This window comes from Eretmochelys imbricata, chromosome 7 (assembly GCF_965152235.1).
Source record: "Eretmochelys imbricata isolate rEreImb1 chromosome 7, rEreImb1.hap1, whole genome shotgun sequence".
In the NCBI taxonomy this organism is placed as follows: domain Eukaryota; kingdom Metazoa; phylum Chordata; order Testudines; family Cheloniidae; genus Eretmochelys; species Eretmochelys imbricata.
This window is the reverse complement of record NC_135578.1, coordinates 32,911,298-32,929,735: the sequence shown is the minus strand read 5'-3', so window position 1 is coordinate 32,929,735 and position 18,438 is coordinate 32,911,298. Positions and strand designations below refer to the sequence as shown.

Below are 18,438 nucleotides of genomic sequence, written 5' to 3'. Positions count from 1 at the left end.
GTGGTATTAAAAAAAACCATTGTTTTTGAACTGCTCAAGTTTGTAATTAATTTTTTTTAACCAAAAACATTTTTAAGAAGTCTTTTTTTTTCTTTTCCAAAAGCAACATTTTTTAATTTATTTATATTTTTATTTATTTTTTGGGGAAAAAACTTTTTTTTTCTTTTCGAAAAGCAAAATTTTTTTAACTTTATTGGATTTTAAAAAAATAAAATAAAAAAATAAAAAATATATTATTTCTTTATTATTTCTCTTTTGGTTTTACATTTTTTTTATTCCTTTTACCTCCCCCCCAAAAACAACAACAACAAAAAATCCATGGAAAACACCATCCCATGAAGCAACTTCTGTGCGCGTCACATCTGCTCCATGGCGGCGAACCCGCCAGGGATTGTGGGAAATGGGCTAATGGCAGCCAGTGGGATCAGGACCAGATGTTGATTGGGGGGTGGGAGTAATGGGGGCAATGAAAAAGGGAACATTAATTTAGGGGTGCAAACTGCATTTCCCCCTCACCCCACCCCTCTGCACTATGCATCTGGGGTAGTTCCATGGGGTTATCCGCTCACACCTTCTCCAAAGCTGAGTCTCTCCGTTGCCCTCAGTGGGCTTTGGACCAGGCCTATAGGGGATGTCCCCCCAGTCCCATTGGGAATCCCACCCGATGGGTGTGGCTGGCTTCAGGCTGACCCGTTAACCCCACTGGATGTCCTGGCTGTCATTCCCACTCCTGCCACGGGTGGCGCCACTGGCCCTCCATACCGCATGGCATGCTGGGACTGACTGGGGCATGCTGCTCTTGTGTCCGGTTTTTATTTTGAGAGCGACTCTCTGGGGCTGAACTAACACTGTGTCTGACACCATCCTTCCCACCCTCCTCCCTTCCCCTTCCCCTTCCCTGCTGTCCCCCACCCCACTCCTCCCACAGCTCTGACTGACTGCCAGTGCCTTTCTAACAGGAGCACCGTAGTCTGGGCCAGTTCAGGAAGGATGTGGGGCCAGGGGGTAGAGACCATAGCTCCAGCCTGTGTGCGATTTGGGAGTGTGCATGGGGGGTGGAAGGAAGTGAGCACATGGAGCATGTGCAGTGGGGGTGGTGTGGAGTGTGTAGGGCATGTGCACTGGGGGGCTGTGAGCCTGTAGGATATGTGCACTGGAGCAGGGAACAGTAAGCCATTGAATAAAACAGTAACATCTGTGTACAATGGAAGCCAGGTATTCTGTTGCCAAACGAGGAGGCATGCTGCATCCCCAGCACCCCTTGTTCCAGTGCCCTGCCTGAGGGGAGGGGGGTGCATTGGCAGGGTGAGCCTGTAGGGAATGTGGAAGGAGGCATATGAGTGTGAAGGGTGTGTGCATGGGAGTGCAAGTGTTCAATGATGTGAGCATCAGGGTGAAGGAGTGTAGGGCATGTGCATGGAGGCATATGAGTGCGTGGAGGTGTATGTGTTTCAGGGTTTGTAGGAAATGTGAAGCAAGGGTATGAATATGTGAATGTGTAGATCTGTGCAGCTCTGCCATGCTCTGCCCCAGAGGTGGCTGCATGCAGTATCCCTGGGTTCACAGTGTTAAGGTCCCAGGGAACGCCATGGAGTGTGTGTGGGGAGGTTCACAATTGACTCTGGTCTGTGACTATTACACATCCCTCCCCACTGGTCTGGGGGGCTGAGACAGCTACCAGGGTGCATGATTCCCTGGGATGGTGCCAGCCACCTATAACCAGCCCATTCCCCTCCATCAGTGCAGGGGTAGCTCTCCCATCTGATCTCACCAGCCAGGAGAGTGTCCTAGGACTCAGTGTGTGAGCAGCCGCCTGCAACAGTCCTTGCCATATGAGTGTCTCGGGGTGGAGAGGGGTTCTGCGACATGCACATGCATAAGTGGGTGAGGGATGATGGCCATATACTAGTGTGATGTGTGTGAATCAAACACATCACATTGCTGTCAGTGCCCAGGGATGAGTGTGATTGTGCAGCGGACTTGTGGCCTCTCATGCTTGTGCACACACAGAGGGACAGTTTCACATGGGTCCTCTGGGGGTGGGTGATAGTACAATGAATGTGCTTGTGCATGTGTGTGCAAGTTGATTGTGGACTTAGGTATGATTGTGTACTGACATTGCCCCATAGCGTGCAACACCGATTGTGGAATATAACACACAGTTCCTTTAGTATGTATACATGTGTGTCGAACCAACACTCTTCTGCTCTGTGTGTCTGTGCAACTCACACATTGCTGCTGAGTGTATGTGTTTTTGTGCATAGGTGTGCAATTGTACAATGAAAACCTTGCTCCTTTCTGCTTTTGTGTGATTGTGCAACATACACACTCCCCCTGGGTGTGCAGGTGTGTAGCAGTGACATCTGACTCCCTTGAATAGGCATTTTGCCCATTACTGAAAAGGCAGCACCCAAAATCTATGCCCAGAGTTTTAGGATTCATATAGGCAATGTGACGGGAAGGGGGAAAGCGCCCTGGTGTGTATATGGGGGGTAATAGCTTTGGGGGGGGTGAAGGTGGAATAGCTCGGGTGTGTGTGGTAATAGCTCTGGTGCCTGTGTGTGTGTGTGTAGGTGGAATACCTCAAGTGTGTGTATGCGAGTGTGTGCGGTAATAGCCCTGGTGCCTCTCTGTGTGTGTGTGTGTGTGTGTGTGTAGGTGGAATAGCTCGTGTGTGTATGTGCAGGTGGAATAGCTCTGGTGCCTGTGTGTGCATCTGTGGGGTAATAGCTTTGGTGCATTTGTGTGTGTGGAGCGGGTGCATGCTGGTGTGTGTGGGAATAGCTCTGGGGTGTGTGTGTGTGTGTTTGTGTGTGTATGTGTGGAGTAGATCTGGTGCATGTGGGGAGGCAGTAGCTCTACGTTGCACACATGCATGTGTGTGGGACAAAAGCTCTAGACACGTAAACGTTGGGGGGCTATAACTCTTGGGGCAATAGCTCAGGTGTGTGTGTTGGGCAATAGCTGTGGTGCGTGTACGTGGAGAATAGCTCTGGGGGGTGTGTGTGTGTGTGGGGAATAGCTCTGATGCATGTGGGGGGGGTTGGGGAGGCTGGGAATAGCTCTAATGTGTATGTAGGGAGGGCAATAGCTCTGGTGCGGGTGTGGGGTGGGAATAGCTCTGTGACAGGGACTGGGAGCCAGAGTCAGGATCAGGGCTGGAGCAGACTGGAGCTGGACAGGAACTAGGCAGGAGTAGGTCTGGAGCAAGGGTGGAATGAGGCTGGAGCATGGCTGGAGTAAAGCTGGGAACAATTCATGCACAATCCAGTGACCTGCTGCTGCTGAGCTTAAATGCAGACCTCTTGGCACTTTTCAGCCAATCAGGTGGGCCGGCCAGTGAGGCCCAGCTCGGCTCATTAACCTGCCTGGAAGCTTTGGCTTAGCCGAGGAAATGTAAGCCCACAGTTCCTGACAGTACCGACCCCTTTCGGGGTGCCTTCTAGGGGCCCTCAGCCCATGCTACTTGGGATGGGCCTGATGAAAGTCCTGTAGTAACCGTGGTGCATGAACTTTCTCTGCCGGTTCCCATGACTAGTCATCAGGACCGTAGCCCTCCCATTTCACTAAGTAATGAAGCTTGCCCTATACTTGCTTGGGGTCAATAATCTGTTGGACAAGGTATTTTTCTTGCCCAGGGAAGACAATGGCTGGCGACGACAGATGGTATTGACCTGGGAAGGGGTCCACAAGAGGGAGCTATGGAACACAGGATGGGTCTTCATTGACTCTGGAATAGAAACATGAATATCACTGGGTTGATCTGCTTGAGAATCTTGAATGGGCCTAGCTATTGATGATAGTTGGGTTGATCTGAGATTTCAAGTTGATAGCCAGACTTTGTCCCCAGTGCTAAAGTGAGGTGTTTGCATGGCAGTCCTGATCAGCATAACACTTGTAGGTTTCCTTGGAGGCTTCCAGATGTTCTGTAAGTTCTTGTTGTCTGTGATTCAGATGGGTGACTGGTCTGTTGCTGCAGGAACTGGGGAGTTTCTGGGCAATGCTGGGTGTAAGCAGAGATCAAAGCCATAATTTGTGTGGAATGAGCTCTATTGGGTTGAGGCATGGACTGAATTGTTGTAGGTGAACTTGGCTTATGACAGGAGGGAGACCCAGTTATCCTGATGATAATATAAGAACCACTGGAGGTATTGCTCTATGATCTGGTTTATCTATTCTGTCTGTCCATTGGCCTGAGGAAAAGAGCTCTCTATGCAGGAGTTTTAAAAGCCTGTGCCAGAAATGGGAAACAAATTGTGAGTCTCTGTCTGACACAATGCCAGTCGGCAGCCGGAAGACATGCTTCAGAAAGAGGCAGGCTGTTTGCAGGGTTGTAGGGAATGTGTGTGAAGGGACAAAGAGGGCCATCTTAGTTAAGAAGTCAACTGCGCCTAGCACCACTGAACAATCATGGGAGCAAGATAATTCTACAATGAAGGCCAGGGACACGGTGGGCAAGGCCTGGAGGAGACCAAGTTGTAGAAATTAACATATTTCATGGTAAACTAGTCCATGCCAGTGCATACCTGGCCACCGTGAAGTTCCATAAAACTAAGTTTCTTGTTTTAGTTCCACCAAAGGGACCAGCGAGCAGTGAGTCATGACATGATTTCAGAACTTTGAGCCTAGGCTGACCACCTGGGACATAAATGCATAGTTCCATAGTTAGACCATCAGGTGATATAATACACCTGAGGAACTTGATCATACTGTGATCAAATTCACATTTCTCCAATTTAACAATGAGATAATTCTGGCAAACCCTTTCCAAAACTCAAAATACATGTTGGTCATGAAGGGCTTGATCCTCAGAAAAAACAAGGATATTGTTGAGGTAGAGAGCGATGAATTGGTCCAACAGGTGTCTGAAAGTGTCATGGATAAAATGTTGGAACATTGCAGGAGCATTGCACAGCCTGAAGTCCATTAGTAAGTATTCCAAGTGCCCCTATCAGGTATGGAAGGCAGTCTTCCACTCATCCCCTTCCCAGATATGGACCAGGAGGGTTAATCCCTGTTTCAGATTCTTTTGTAGATACTGTTGGAGCATCCACAACTCAGGAACTGAGAGGGAGTAAATACGTCCAAAAGGGATGTCGGCCCCTGGCTGGAGGCCAATGGGACAGTCATAGTGACCATGAGGCAGGAGGATATCAGCCTTCCTCTTGTCAAAGAATTCTGCAAAGTCACAATATTTCACCAGTATTGTCGAGGCAGGTGATGACGGAGAGTCTACTGGATTCAGCCTTTCTGTTCCAGGGTAACCAAAAGATCAGGGTTTCCTTGGAGTTATACTACAAATTAGCCTCCAACTTAAGACCTGGTTCAGGATGACAAGACTATTGACAGTAGGACAAAAGGAAACGAATCATTCCTGCCCTCCAGAGGATGTGTGGATCATGAGTGTGATAACACCATGAATGGCCAGGAAGTGCAAGAATAAACCAGACCCAACTGAATGGTTTTGCGATGCCGCTGAAGGGTTCTGACTTTTAAGGACACAGTCTCAGAGGTGATGGGACCTGATGAAAGGAGTGATCAGTCAATGGATTCTGTTACACTGGGTAAGTCCTTGTGCTGTGCTGGGATCCTGTGTGCGCAAGTGAAGTCCAAGTCCATAACGCTTCTGGAGGAGCCGGAGTCAATCATTGCTTTCAAGATGACCTCCATCAGAATAGGATGCCGTAGACAGAGTGGAAGCAGAAGGTGCTTTGATGCTGATCGGATGCCACACTAGTGGGGAGGTCTGGGAGCTGTGGCCTGGTGTTTCCCAGTTAAGATACAGAACTAGCCTTTGCAGGACAGGTCAAAGCAAAGTGCCCATATTCCCCACAGTAGAGGCAGAGACCCAATACCTGGCATCAGGCCTTCTCTGCCATGACTACCTACACAAGTTCAGACTGTGTGGCGGGCACTGGATATTGGCTGACCAGTGCTGTTGAGATGGATGTGAATTAAGAAGCCACTCTCCTTTCTTGGCAATCTAAGGATTGTCAGTCTTGATGCATAGGTTGCTAAATGCATCCAGAGCAGTGGGGAGTTCTATCCATGCAAGCTCATCTTTGATTTCATCATTTGGATCAAGCCGGAAGCAATAGTGCTTAGAGGCCTTGTTGCATTCTGTGTCCGTCACCCAGGTGTCAAAAATCTGCAGCGTAGTTAGCAACTGGCTGGCATCATTGCCTCAGGACCTGGAGCATGGCTTCTGCCCTGAGCATACAATTTGGGTGGTCAAAGATCACTGTTGTGCCTTGGACAAACTCCTTGAACTGACTCAAGAGGGGACTAGATTTCTCAAGCAGTTGAGAGGCCCATGCCAATGCTCCCCCAGTCAGCAGATTGTTGATGAGTCCCACCCTGGTTCGGTCTGTGGGAAACAACTGCAGGTCCAGCAGGAACAGGAGAAGGCACTGGTTCAAGAACCTGTGGAATTTTGTGTGATCACTGTCAAACTTTTCAGGTATTGAGATCTTTGGTTCTGGAGGGGCCTGAGTCACTGACTATGTGGCTTGCACCTGCAGTGCTACATTATGTGCCTGCAGGGCATCAACCTGGATTTGTAGGGGTCCATCCCTGCAGCCAAATCAGGTCTTCTCTGTTCTTTGGGCAGCTCAAACTATCAGGGACTGGGATATGGGCCGTCTTACCTAGTGGTTAGAGCCAAGGGTCAGAGCTGAAGTCAGAAACCAGGAGACAAGCCAAGAGTCAGAAGCCAGGCAAGGGACCAGGGCTGGAGCGAGGCTGGAAACAAGGCAGGCACAAGGGAGATTGCAGTTGCACGCATAAGCATTGAGCAACCACGGCCTGCTGAGCTTAAATTCAGACCTGCTGAGTCCTTGCAGCCAATTGAGCGGGCTGGCCAATCAGGTGATTCTGCTGCTGCTCAGCTGGGCTCATTAACCTGCCAGAAGGCTGAATTGGCCAGCTGTAAGCTCAGTTGAAAGGATCTTAAACCCATAGTTCTTGACCTTTGGAGGAGGGAGGAATAGCCCTGCTGTGTATAAGTGTGAATGTGAGCAATAGCTCTGCTGTGTGTGTGTCATGAACTGGGGCAGGAGTGGTAAGGTACAGTAGTCAGAGGCCAGGAACAGAGCCAAGGGTCAGAGCTAGAGTCAGGAACAAGGCAAGGGAGCAGGGCTGGAGCAGGACAAGAACAAGGCAGAAGTAGTTCTGGAGTAAGGCAGGGGACACAGAAGAAATTGCAGCTTCGGGCTTAAGTGTTGAGCGGCCACTAGCCTACTGCTGCTGCTGGGCATAAAAACAGTCCTGGTGATGCCTCTCAGCCAATCAGAGAATCTGCAGGTCAGCTAGCTGGTCTCAGGTTCATGATTCCTGACAGTACCCCTCCTCATTGAGGAGCACCTCTTAATGGCTCTAGGGCCAGGCATCTTGGTATAGTTTGGTGGAAGTCCCATAGTTGGTCTGGGACATAGATGTTCTCTATTGGTTCCCAGGACTTGTCGTTTGGACCATAGCCCATTCAGTCCACCAGATACTGGAGTTTTTCCTAACTCATGGGGGGTGGGAGGGGTCAAGAAATCGTTGTACCAAGTATCCTTCCTGCCCTCTAATGGTTATGGGTGGTAGCAGTGTGTTGGACCGGTTCAGGAATGCGTTCTCAGTGTAAGGCTTTAGAAGGGAGACATGAAATATAGGATGGATCTTTAGGGACTTGGGTAGTTGTCACTTGAATGTTACTGGGTTCTCCTGGTCTGAGATTGTGAATGGGGCCAGGTACCACTGATCTAGCTTGGCTGATTGGTGAGCTGATTGAAGATTCTGTGTGGATAACCAAACCAAACCAAACACCATGGCAAGGTTGGGGTGATCTGGCAATCCTGGCCAGCATGGTGCTTGCAAGCTTCTTTAGCAGATCACTACTATTCCTTGAGTTACTGGTGCACTTGATGCAGGTGGGTGGTCAAATCCATGGCAGCAGGTACTAGAAACACATGGATGTGTCTGGATGGCAACGTGGATGAAAGCCGTAGTTACCAAAGAATGGGCTTTGTTGGGTGGAAGCATGGGTTGCATTCTATAGGCAAATTCTGCACAGGAAAGCAGGGAAAACCAGTTATCCTGGTGGTAATTCAAAAAACAGTGGAGATACTGTTCCAGAATCTGGTTGACTCGTTCCGTTTGCCCATAAGTTTGTGGGAGATAGGCAGATGAGGTGAGAGCCTCAATGCCAAGAAGTCTTAGAAACTCCCGCCAAAAATGGGAAATGAATGGGGGACGCCAGTCTGACATGGTGCCAGTTGGTAATCCGTAGTAACAGAAGATGTTCTCTAGGAATAGATCTGCCATTTTCAGGGTGGTAGGGATGGCGTGGGATGGAACCAAGTGCGCCGTCGTAGTTAGGAGATTGGCCAAGACTAGGATCATTGTGTGCCCATGAGAGCGAAGCCTCTCCCCAATGAAGTCAATAGATACAGTCGACCAAGGCTGGGGTGGAATTGGCAAGGGCTGGAGGAAGCCAAGCTGTCTGGAGGATGGACTCTTGGTTCCAGAGTAGAGGTTTGCAGGACTTTATATGTTTCTTGATGTAAGCGCATAGACCCAGCCACCAGAAAGTTAGCCAAACTGGGCTCCTGGTCTTGGATTGACTAAAGTGACCAGCAAGCAGCATGTCATGTCATAATTTAAAGACCTGAAGTCTAGGCTGGCCCTCTAGGAGACAAATGAGATCCCTGTGATAGAGAACACCATCTTGTAGTCTGAACTCTGAGTCAGGCTGGGCATCTGCACCTCCCAGGGTCTGGCAGATCAGGGTTGCAAACACAGTGGTGGACAGCAGAGAATGAATGCAGGGCATCAGACTGCTGTCTACAGAGCCGTTGACAAAAATTTGGCACTTTAAGAACTGTGAAAGGAGGTTCTCCACCAGGTTCAAGATACTCATCCTTGGAAGACAGAGCATTCACCTTTCAATATCCTGTCCCCGGACAATAAGTTACCATGAAGTCAAATCAGGCAACAAGGAAGGATCAGCGGATCTGGCGTTGATTGTGATGTCTGGCCATTTGGAGAGATTCCAGGTTCTTGTGGTCCATGAGGACCTGGACTTGGAACTGGGCTCCATCTAAAGGATGACACCATTCCTCGAAGGCCACCTTGTCCCAGATATCATAATTTCTTTCCACTGGAGTTAGTTTACAGGAATGAAAGGCACAGGCTTGAAGTTGGCTATGGAGGCCCTCTTGTTTTGATAACACTGCACCTATGGCAAAGTTTGATGCGTCAGCTTCCACCATGAATGGCTTAGTGGGATCTGGATGGATAAGGATGGGTGCTGTGGTGAATGCCTTTTTTAGCGGATCTCAGGCAGGGTGGGCTTCTAAGGACCAGATGAACTTGGATCCTTTTCACAAAAGCATTGTCATTGGAGTGACAAGGCTAGAAAACCCCATTAGCTGTTGGTAAAAGTCGCCCAAGTCCTGAAATCACTGTACCTCTTGTATGTCCTTTGGAGAAACCCAATTGGATATGGCTGCCACTTGCACGGGTCCATAGTTAGTCCCTTTGGGGAAACAATATACCCAAGGAATTTGACTGTGCCTTGGTCAAATTCACACTTCTTAAGGTTGGCATATAGGTTCTGGCAGAGTGTCTTTAGGGGCTTGTCTACACTTACCAGGGGATTGAAGCGCAGCGATTGATGCATCAGCGGACCATAGATCGCTCACCCATTGACTCATGTACTCCACCTGAATGAGAAGCGCAAGGGGAGTCGATGGGAGAGCATCTCCCATCAACATAGCGTAGTGTGGACCCTGCGATAAGTAGATCTAAGTATGTTGACTTCAGCTACGTTATTCACATGTGTAACTTAGATCGATCTCCCCCCGTCGTGTAGATGCAGTGTATATGTTGGTTGTGGAGACCTGGATCTGCAGATGAAGGTCCTCAGAGGATGTCATCGAGGTAAATAATCACAAATTGGCCCAGCATTTCCCTAAAGATATCATTAATTAAATGCTGGAAAGTCAACGGAGCATTGCACAAGTCAAATGGCATAACCAACTACTCCAAGTGTCCACACTCTGTGCAGAAGGCAGTCTTCTATTCATCTCCTTCTTGAATCTGAACCAAGTTATGAGTTCCACAAAGGTCCAATCTAGTGAAGTCCTTGGCAGAGCAAAGTCTTTCAGAGAGCTTGATGAGGGGGTAAGGGGTACAGTTCCAGATAGTAACGGATGAACCCCTTTTGCAGATTTTCTTGGTGATAGTTCTGGGGAACTTGTAACTCATGTTCTGAGGGAGAATAGATATGCCTGAAAGGTCCCCCTGCTCAACATGGAGGTCGATGGGGCAGCAAGATGTCAGCTTCCTTTTTGTTGAGCACATTGGCTAAGTCTTGATATTTGGTGGATACCGAGGCTATTGGGAAGGCAGTGGGGATTGCCGAGTTTCCCTTTGGACTAACCCCCTCTGTCTTGGAATACTCCTGGAGGCAGGCAGAGCTGCAGAGGACTTCTGCTCTGTGGTTGGACTTCGGGAGGCAAGATTACCAGCAGTATGGTGAGCTAATATGCCTCATGCCTGTCATCCAGTGGATATGTGGGTCATAGGTGATGGGCCAGAGAATGAGGTGCATGGGTCAACCCGCACTGAAGGATTTCTCTATAACCTTGAAAGGTAGTGACTTCTAAGGGGGCAGGACTGGTGAGTGACTGGGTCCAAAGAAAGGAGTGAACCATCAACGGACTCTACCAAGTCAGGAGTATTTTGCACTGGGTGGGGACATTATGCACTCAGGCAAATTCTAAGTCTCTGAAATTACATGAGGAACTGCAGTACACATGCACTTCCAGGTAAACCTCCCACATTGTGGGTGCCATAGCTGGAGCAGAAGAAGGGGGTGTGTCAGGCACCAATTAGCCAACTGGAGTACTAGCAGAGAAATGTTTGTGCAAGGTACTAGAGTGAGAGGTAGAACTGCAATCTGAGTCTGCAGGTTCTGCAAGATGAGACAGGAAGATGGCCTTAGCAGGATCCACCCCAGTAGTGGAAACTGTTCCTTCTCCATTTTTAGGTGGGCTACTCAAACTGGCATGAACGAGGGCATGAGCAGTCACATCTAGCGGTTGGAGCTATGGCGGACAGACCTAGTGATTGCAGTAGGGGTCAGAGCCAGTACCAGGCAAAGAAGCAGGACTGGAGCGGGACAGGAACAAAGCAGGAGCGGGCCTGAAGCAAGGCTGGAGACAAGGTTGAGAACAAGTCAGGCACAGGAGCAATCACAGGAGCAGATGTGTGTTGGTGGGGATGACAGTTCTGGTGCTTCTGTGTGTGTGTGGGAATAGCTGTGTTATGTGTGTAGGGCGAGTAGCTCTTGTGTGGGAGAATGTGGTGCGTGTGTGTGAGTGGGTAGAAATTGCTCTGGTGCTTGAGGGGGCAATAGCTCTGGAAGGGGGAGCAAATAACTGGTGTATGTGGGGGGAGAATATCTATGGGGGGTGTGTGTGTGCAGGCAGAATCTCTCTGCTGTGTGGATGTTTGGAGGGATAGCTCGTGTGTACATGTGAATGTGAGAAGTAACTCATTTAGTGGGGAAATGTCTGTGCGTTTGAGTTCTGGTCTGTGGAGGGGGAGAACTCTAGTGACTGTTTGATGGGAAAGCTCTGGTTTGTGTGTGTATGGAACTCTGTTGTGTGTAAGGGGAAGAGCTTTGTGGAGATACTGTGTTGTGACTGGGGGGAGAGCCCTGGTCCATGTGTATTGATGGGAGTTCTGGGGTATGTGCCTGGCAAAGGAGAGCTCTGGGGCGTGTGTGTGGAGGGATAGCTAATGTAGGTGTTGCGGGGGGAGACCTCTGCTGTGGAAGGGGGAGCTAGCTCTGGTGTGTGTGTGTGTGTGTGTGTGTGTGTGAGAGGGAGGGAGGGAGGGAGGGAGGGTTCTGTGGTGTGTGAAGAAGGAGCTCTTGTGGGGGGAGTGTGTGTGTATATGTGTGTTTTAATAGCTCTGGTGCGTGTGGGTGTAGGGAGGGTTTTGGAGTGTGTGTGGAAGGGGGATAGTTCTGGTGTGTGTGTGTGTGTGACAGAGAGAGAGAGGGTTCTGCAGTGTGTGGGGAAGAGGTATATCTCTGGTTTGTGTGGGGAAGGCCGTGTGTGTGTGTGTGTGTGTGTGTATGTATGTATGTGTGAGCTGTAGGATGTATGTGAGGGAGGGCTTTGGTGTGTGTGGGAGGAGGGTTCTGGGGTTGTAGTACAACCCACACTCTTGTTTACCGATCACACAGGTGCTCCCGTTACAAACCACCTCCCAGCCAGCCCACTCCATCTCCATCATTTTAAGCCCCCCCCCTTCTCCCTCTCTCGTGCATGCCTCAGCTTGCATTTCTCTTTTTCTCTCTCTGCCCCCCATTGGTCCGTGACCCCGCATTGAAACCCCCAAACCTGTCTAACATGCATGGCTCTGGCTATTGCTCATTCTGCCTTTTTGCCCTGCATGGCTTTCCTCTCTCTCTCTGTCCATCCGAGTCTCTTTCTCTTCGCTGATCTCTCTCTCTCTCTCTCTTTGATGATTAATTAATTAATTAACCAAGAGCCATGATTAATGCCAGCTGATAATTAACTCCTGTGGTACTAATACTGTGCTAATGAAGATTGTCTTACTGTTCCTACTAACTGCCATTTTTCTGTCTGAACTTTTAAGTTTGTCTGAGGAAAACAGATCCCCAAATTCTTTTACTAATCCAAAACATCCCCACTCCCTTCCCCACAGGAGCGCTCTGTCCTATGCTGGGCCTGTTTGAACTGGGATCCCTCCTTTTAGATTAGCTTTTTAGTGTGGGCAGTTTGTTCGCAGATGAGATTTTTGGTTTTTAACTAACAGATTTCTAGCCTGGCTCTGACAAGAGAATGGTGTCTAGTGGTTAGAGCAATGGGATGGGAGAAAGCTGGGAGGCAGAACTCCTGGGTTCTATGCCCAGCTCTTGCAGGGAAGTGGGGTTGAGTGGGTTAGAGTGTGCAATAGGTGGGGCTGGGAGCCAGGACTTCTGCCTTCTATCCCCAACTCTGGGTAGGGAGTGGGAACAGGGTAGGGTTGGGAGTCAGGACGTCTGGGTTCTATGCCCAGCTCTTGCAAGGAAGTGGGGCCCAGTGCGTTAGAGCTGGGGGGATGGACTAGGAATCACAGCTCCTGAGTTCTGTCATTGGCTCTGGATGGGGAGTGGGATCTGGTGGTTAGAGTAGGGAGGGCTGGGAATCAGGATTCCTGGGTTCTATCTCCAGCTCTGGGAGGAAACTGGGGGTCTAGTGATAAAAGCAGAGGGAGCTGGGAGCTCCTGTTTTATTCCCAGTTCTAGGTTGGGGGTGGGAGGCTGTTGTCTCTGGCAGAGTCTTCCTTGACTCACTCTGTCTGGGAGCTTCCTCTGCTCTTTTCACGCAGCCAGGTCAGGATCCAGGGATGACTTCAGCTGCTGCATATTCTGTTAGCTGGAATGTCATAGGGCATGTCTGAGTGTCGCTCCCATGTGGTGATGTGGGTCTTCATTGGCCTGGTGCTTAGTGGAGCCTCTTCCAACCACAGGGTCAGCCTGTCTAGCAGCTTAAGGGACAGTTCCACCCCAAGGCTGTAGCCTTTGACACAGCAGGACTTGAGGAGGGGCACTGTCTACAAGGAGGGACCCCAGCTTGGATTATACGCCTTCCTGCCCTTCCCTTCCCCTTCCTGTTCTAACTTCTTTTGCATGTCGTTGTACTGACCAATACTAATGTGACCCCCCACAGCCTCCCCTCCCCCGCGTCCCCTGCTTTATGGGGAAGAGGAAATGGACCAATTGAAAGGAGTTTAACAAACCACAATTCCCCACCCCCAAATCCCTCACCATAACCTCCCACCCATGCACTCCCACTCGGTATCAAGAAACAGCCCCCCAACATACAGCTCCCCAACAAAGAAAAACACAACTAGTCCTCCTGGCCCCCTTTCTAATCCCCCAATAAACATAATGGTTCCTCCAGGCCAGAGCCCTCATATGCACAAGATTTGGTGGGTTGAAACAAGAATTGGGAGGATGGGGGTACAAAATACAGCCCCATCCTGTCTCCCACAAACCTCATGACAAGGGGTTAACAATTTGTTCTAGGGTTGTTGTGGTACCTATATACCAGGGGAAAATGCTTCCAGCAGAGCCTGACTTACCTCATCCCACTACTTCAGAGATCAAGCCTGGATCAGAACCAGCACGCAAAACAGTGGGGTGGACTTTGGATCTGAACTAGAGTCAACACTGTGATCCGGTTAGCGAGCATTGTGAGGCAAAGCCCCCATCTGTGCTGCAAGGGGTTGCTGTGGCATTGGGGTTCAGGTCCTCCCATTGCAAACAGGATGGATGTACGGGGCATCAGGGAGGGCTGGTGTGGTAATAGAGGAGCTATCTGTGTACTGATACACCCTTGGTGTGTGTGTGTACTACCACTGGAATAGGATCAGAACAGCCTATACAGCGAGTGTGTGTGTACTGCCCCCTACTGGACAGGTTCAGAAATGCCTGTGTGTGGTTGTATATGCTGCTTCATAGTGAACAGAGGCAGCTCTGATTTTGTTTTGGTGTGTGTGTGAGAGAGAGAGAGGATCAGGGGTGTGTGTGTGTGTGAGTGAGAGAGAACACACTCTCTGTGTATGTACTACCACTACTGGATAGGATCAGAACTGCCTATGTGTACATGTGTACACTGCTCAATTCTAGGATAGAATGAGGACTGCCTCTAGGTTTGGTGGTGTACTGCCCCCTTCTAGACAAGAGCAGAATGGCCTCTGTGTGTGTGTATACTGCTCAATGTATTGTTCAGGACTGTCTGTATGTGTATTTGTGTCCTTCTCAATATTGTATAAACGGAGGACAACCTGTATGTGTGATGCTCCCTACTAGATAGGATCAGAAATGTGTGTGTGAGCATACATGCATATATACTGCTCCCTACTGGAGATGATCATAACTGTGTGTGCAACTGTACTGCACCCCACTGAACAGGATCAGAACTACCTGTGTGTGTGTGTGTATACTGTTCCATACTGTATAGAATCAGAACTGTGTGTGTGTGTGTATGCATGTGTGCGTGTACATATACTGCCCTCTATTGGACAAGATCAGAACTGCCTCTGTGTCTGCATGTGTGTGTACTCCTCCATACTGTATATAATCAGAACTGCCTATGTTTGGGCATGCTTGTAAGTACTGCCCCATACTAGACATGATCAGAACTGTGTGTGTGTGTGTGTGTGTGTGTGTGTGTGTGTGTGTGTGTGTGCACGCACATGATGCTCCCTATTAGATAGGATCAGAAGTCCAAGCATGTGTGCAAATGGATGTGTACTGCCTCCTACTGGAGATGATCATAATTCTCTGTGTATGTACTGACCCCGCCGAACAGAATCAGAACTGCCTCTGTGTGTGTGTGTGTGTGTGTGTGTGTGTGTAAAACTATAGAATCAGAACTGCCTATATGTGCGTGCTTATATGTACTGCCCCATCCTGGACATGATCAGAACTGCTGCAGTGTGTGTTTTTGTGCATTGCTCCCTACTAGACAGGTTTGGAACTGTGCGTGTGTTCCTGTATGCCTATTGCCCCCTGTGGCAGATATTTATCATAACTGCTTGGGTATGTGTATGTATTACCCACTGCTAGATAGGATCAGACCAACCTGTGAGTGTGTGTGTGTGTGAGAGAGAGAGAGAAAGAACAAGAACTGTCCCCTACAGGATAGAATGAGAATTTCCTGTGTGTATGTATATGGACTGCTCCTGGATAGCTAGGATCACAGCTCTGTGTGTATGCGTGCGTGCAAGCAAGCAGTGCCCTCTACTGGACAGGATGAGAAATACCTGTCTCTCCACGCGCTGCAGAGAGGCTCAGAACTGCCTTCTCTTACCCCAACCTACCCCAGTCTGAACAACCATTACCCTCAGACTATCTGATACCTTCCCTCCCTGTATCCCCCATGTGGACTGGCTGTTACCCTTTCCACAGCCTCACATTGACCAACTGTTTCTCCTGTCCTACTCCTCTCATGAACCAGCCATTACCCCTACACACACACGGCCCTGTTACAGCTGCCCCACAGGCCATCTGTTACCTTCCTCTAACCCCTCCTATAATGGCTGTTAACTGCCCCAAGCTTCCCCTAGAACAGCTGTTACCCCAACTTCTGTCCTCTCCACATACCAGTTGTTACTCACTCCCTCCCCACAACCTTATCACAGAACAGCTGTTCCCTTCACCCATACCACAGTGGCCATTGCCCCCATAGCCTCCTCCTGGAACAGCTGTTCCCCTTGTCTCCTCCCAAAGCAACAGTTACCCACTGTCCTGCCCCAGACTGGTTGATACACACCTACCCACAACCTACTCAGGGAACAGCGGTTATCATCCCAACCACCAAATCCTCACTGAACGGCCATTCCCCCTCCAACAGCTCCACAATGAATGGCCATTCCCCCTCCAACAGCCTCCTCACAGAATGGCCATTCAGCCCCCTGACATCCTCCTCACAGAACAGCCATCTCCTCCCCCCCCCCCCCAGCCTCCTCACACAACGGCCATCCCCCGCCCCCAGCCTCCTCACACAATGGCCATCCCCTCCCCTCCAGCCTCCTCACACAACAGCCATTCCCCCTCCTTCTCCAGCCTCCTCACTGAATGACCATTTCCCCTTCCAACAGCCTCCTCCCACAATTGCCATTCCCCCACTCCCCCCAGCCTCCTCACACAACAGCCATTCTCCCACCCCCACAGCCTCCTCATACAAGGGCCATTCTGCCTCCAACAGCCTCCTCACACAACGGCCATTCCCCCCCCCCAGCCAGCCTCCTCACACAATGGCCATCCCCCGCCCCCAGCCTCCTCACACAACAGCCATTCCCCCTCCTTCCCCAGCCTCCTCCTCCTTCCCCAGCATTCCCCCTCCTTCCCCAGCTTGTGGCTCCTCACAGAACAGCCATTCTCCCTGCTCCCCAGCCTCCTCACACAATGGCCATTTCCCCCGCCTCTTCACACAACAACCATTTCCCCCCACAGCCTCTTCACACTATGGCCGTTCCCCCCCCCCCACAGCCTCCTCACAGAATGGCCATTCCCCCACCTTCCGCAGCCTCCTCAGATAACGGCCATTCTCTCCCCCACCTCCCACCAGCCTCCTCACAGAACTGCCATTGTGTCCCCACAGCCTCCTCACACAACGGCCATTGTCCCCCTCCCCAGCCTCCTCACACAACAGACATTTACCTTCCAACAACCTCCTCACACAACGGCCACCCCCCCCCCCCGTCTCCTCACAGAATGGCCACTGTCCCATGCCCGCCCTCCGAGCCTCCTTACAGAACTGCCATTCCCTCCCCTAGCATCCTTCAGAACGGCCATTCCCCCTTCACCAGCCCCCTCACACAAATTGCATTCCCCACAAGAATCCTCACACAATGGCCATTTCCCCTCCCCCCAGCCTCCTCACAGAATGGCCGTTCCCCCTCCAACAGCCTCCTCACAGAACAGCCATCTCCTCCCCTCCAGCCTCCTCACACAATGGTCATTCCAGCCTCCTCACAGAATGGCCGTTCCCCACCTCCACCCCAGCCTCCTTATACAATGGCCATTCCCCCTCCAACAGCATCCTCACACAACCTCCTCACACTATGGCCATTCCCCCCACAGCCTCCTCACAGAATGGCCATTCCTCCGTCTTCCACAGCCTCCTCACAGAACGGCCATTCTCCCCCCGACCCCCCCACCAGCCTCCTCAGAGAACGGCCATTCCCCACACCAGCCTCCTCACACAACGGCCATTTCCCCCCCCCCAGCCTCCTCCCCCATCGGCCATTTCTCTCCTCCCCCAGCCTCCTCTCACATTGGCCTTTCCTCCTCCAACAGCCTCCTTACACAGTGGCCATTTCCCCTCTTCCCCCAGCCTCCTCACCAAGCATCCATTCCCCCGCCCCGTCCCCAGCTTCCTCAGAGAGCGTCCATTCCGCCTCCTCCCCCCAGCCTCCTCACTAACAAACATTGCCACCCTCCCGATAGATGTGCCTGTATCCCCATCTTTCTTTGGACCTGCCTTTACCCCTAGTGTGGCAGAGGTCCCAGCTGCCCAAATTAAGGCAGGGGAGTTGTGTCATACACCCTAGGCCAACCAGGGTGGACAGTGGGAGGTCCCGGCTTGGGTTAGGGCAACACTGTCAGCTTTGCACCCCAACCTGGACCTCGGTGAGGAGCTGCAGCTGTGGTGAGTGGGGTGCAGCCTCGGGGGGCGGAGGGCAGATTGGGATGGGATATATGGCACTTATCCATCACCCAACAGGTCTAGCTGTCTATAATATCACTAACCCCCTGGCAGGGCTAATGACAGGCCATCAAATCTGGTGCACCCCTCTTCCCAGCCGCCCACCAAATCTTGTGCAGACCCTCCCCAACAAATCTGCAACAATCCCCTCCCCAGC

The 18,438-nt window shown here is 50.6% G+C and overlaps 1 protein-coding gene across 1 annotated transcript in view; it reads left to right on the top strand.

Moving 5' to 3' along the window:
- Window positions 1-18,438, top strand: part of NRXN2 (neurexin 2) — a 251,516-nt gene that overhangs the window by 79,155 nt on the left and 153,923 nt on the right. The window lies entirely within an intron of this gene.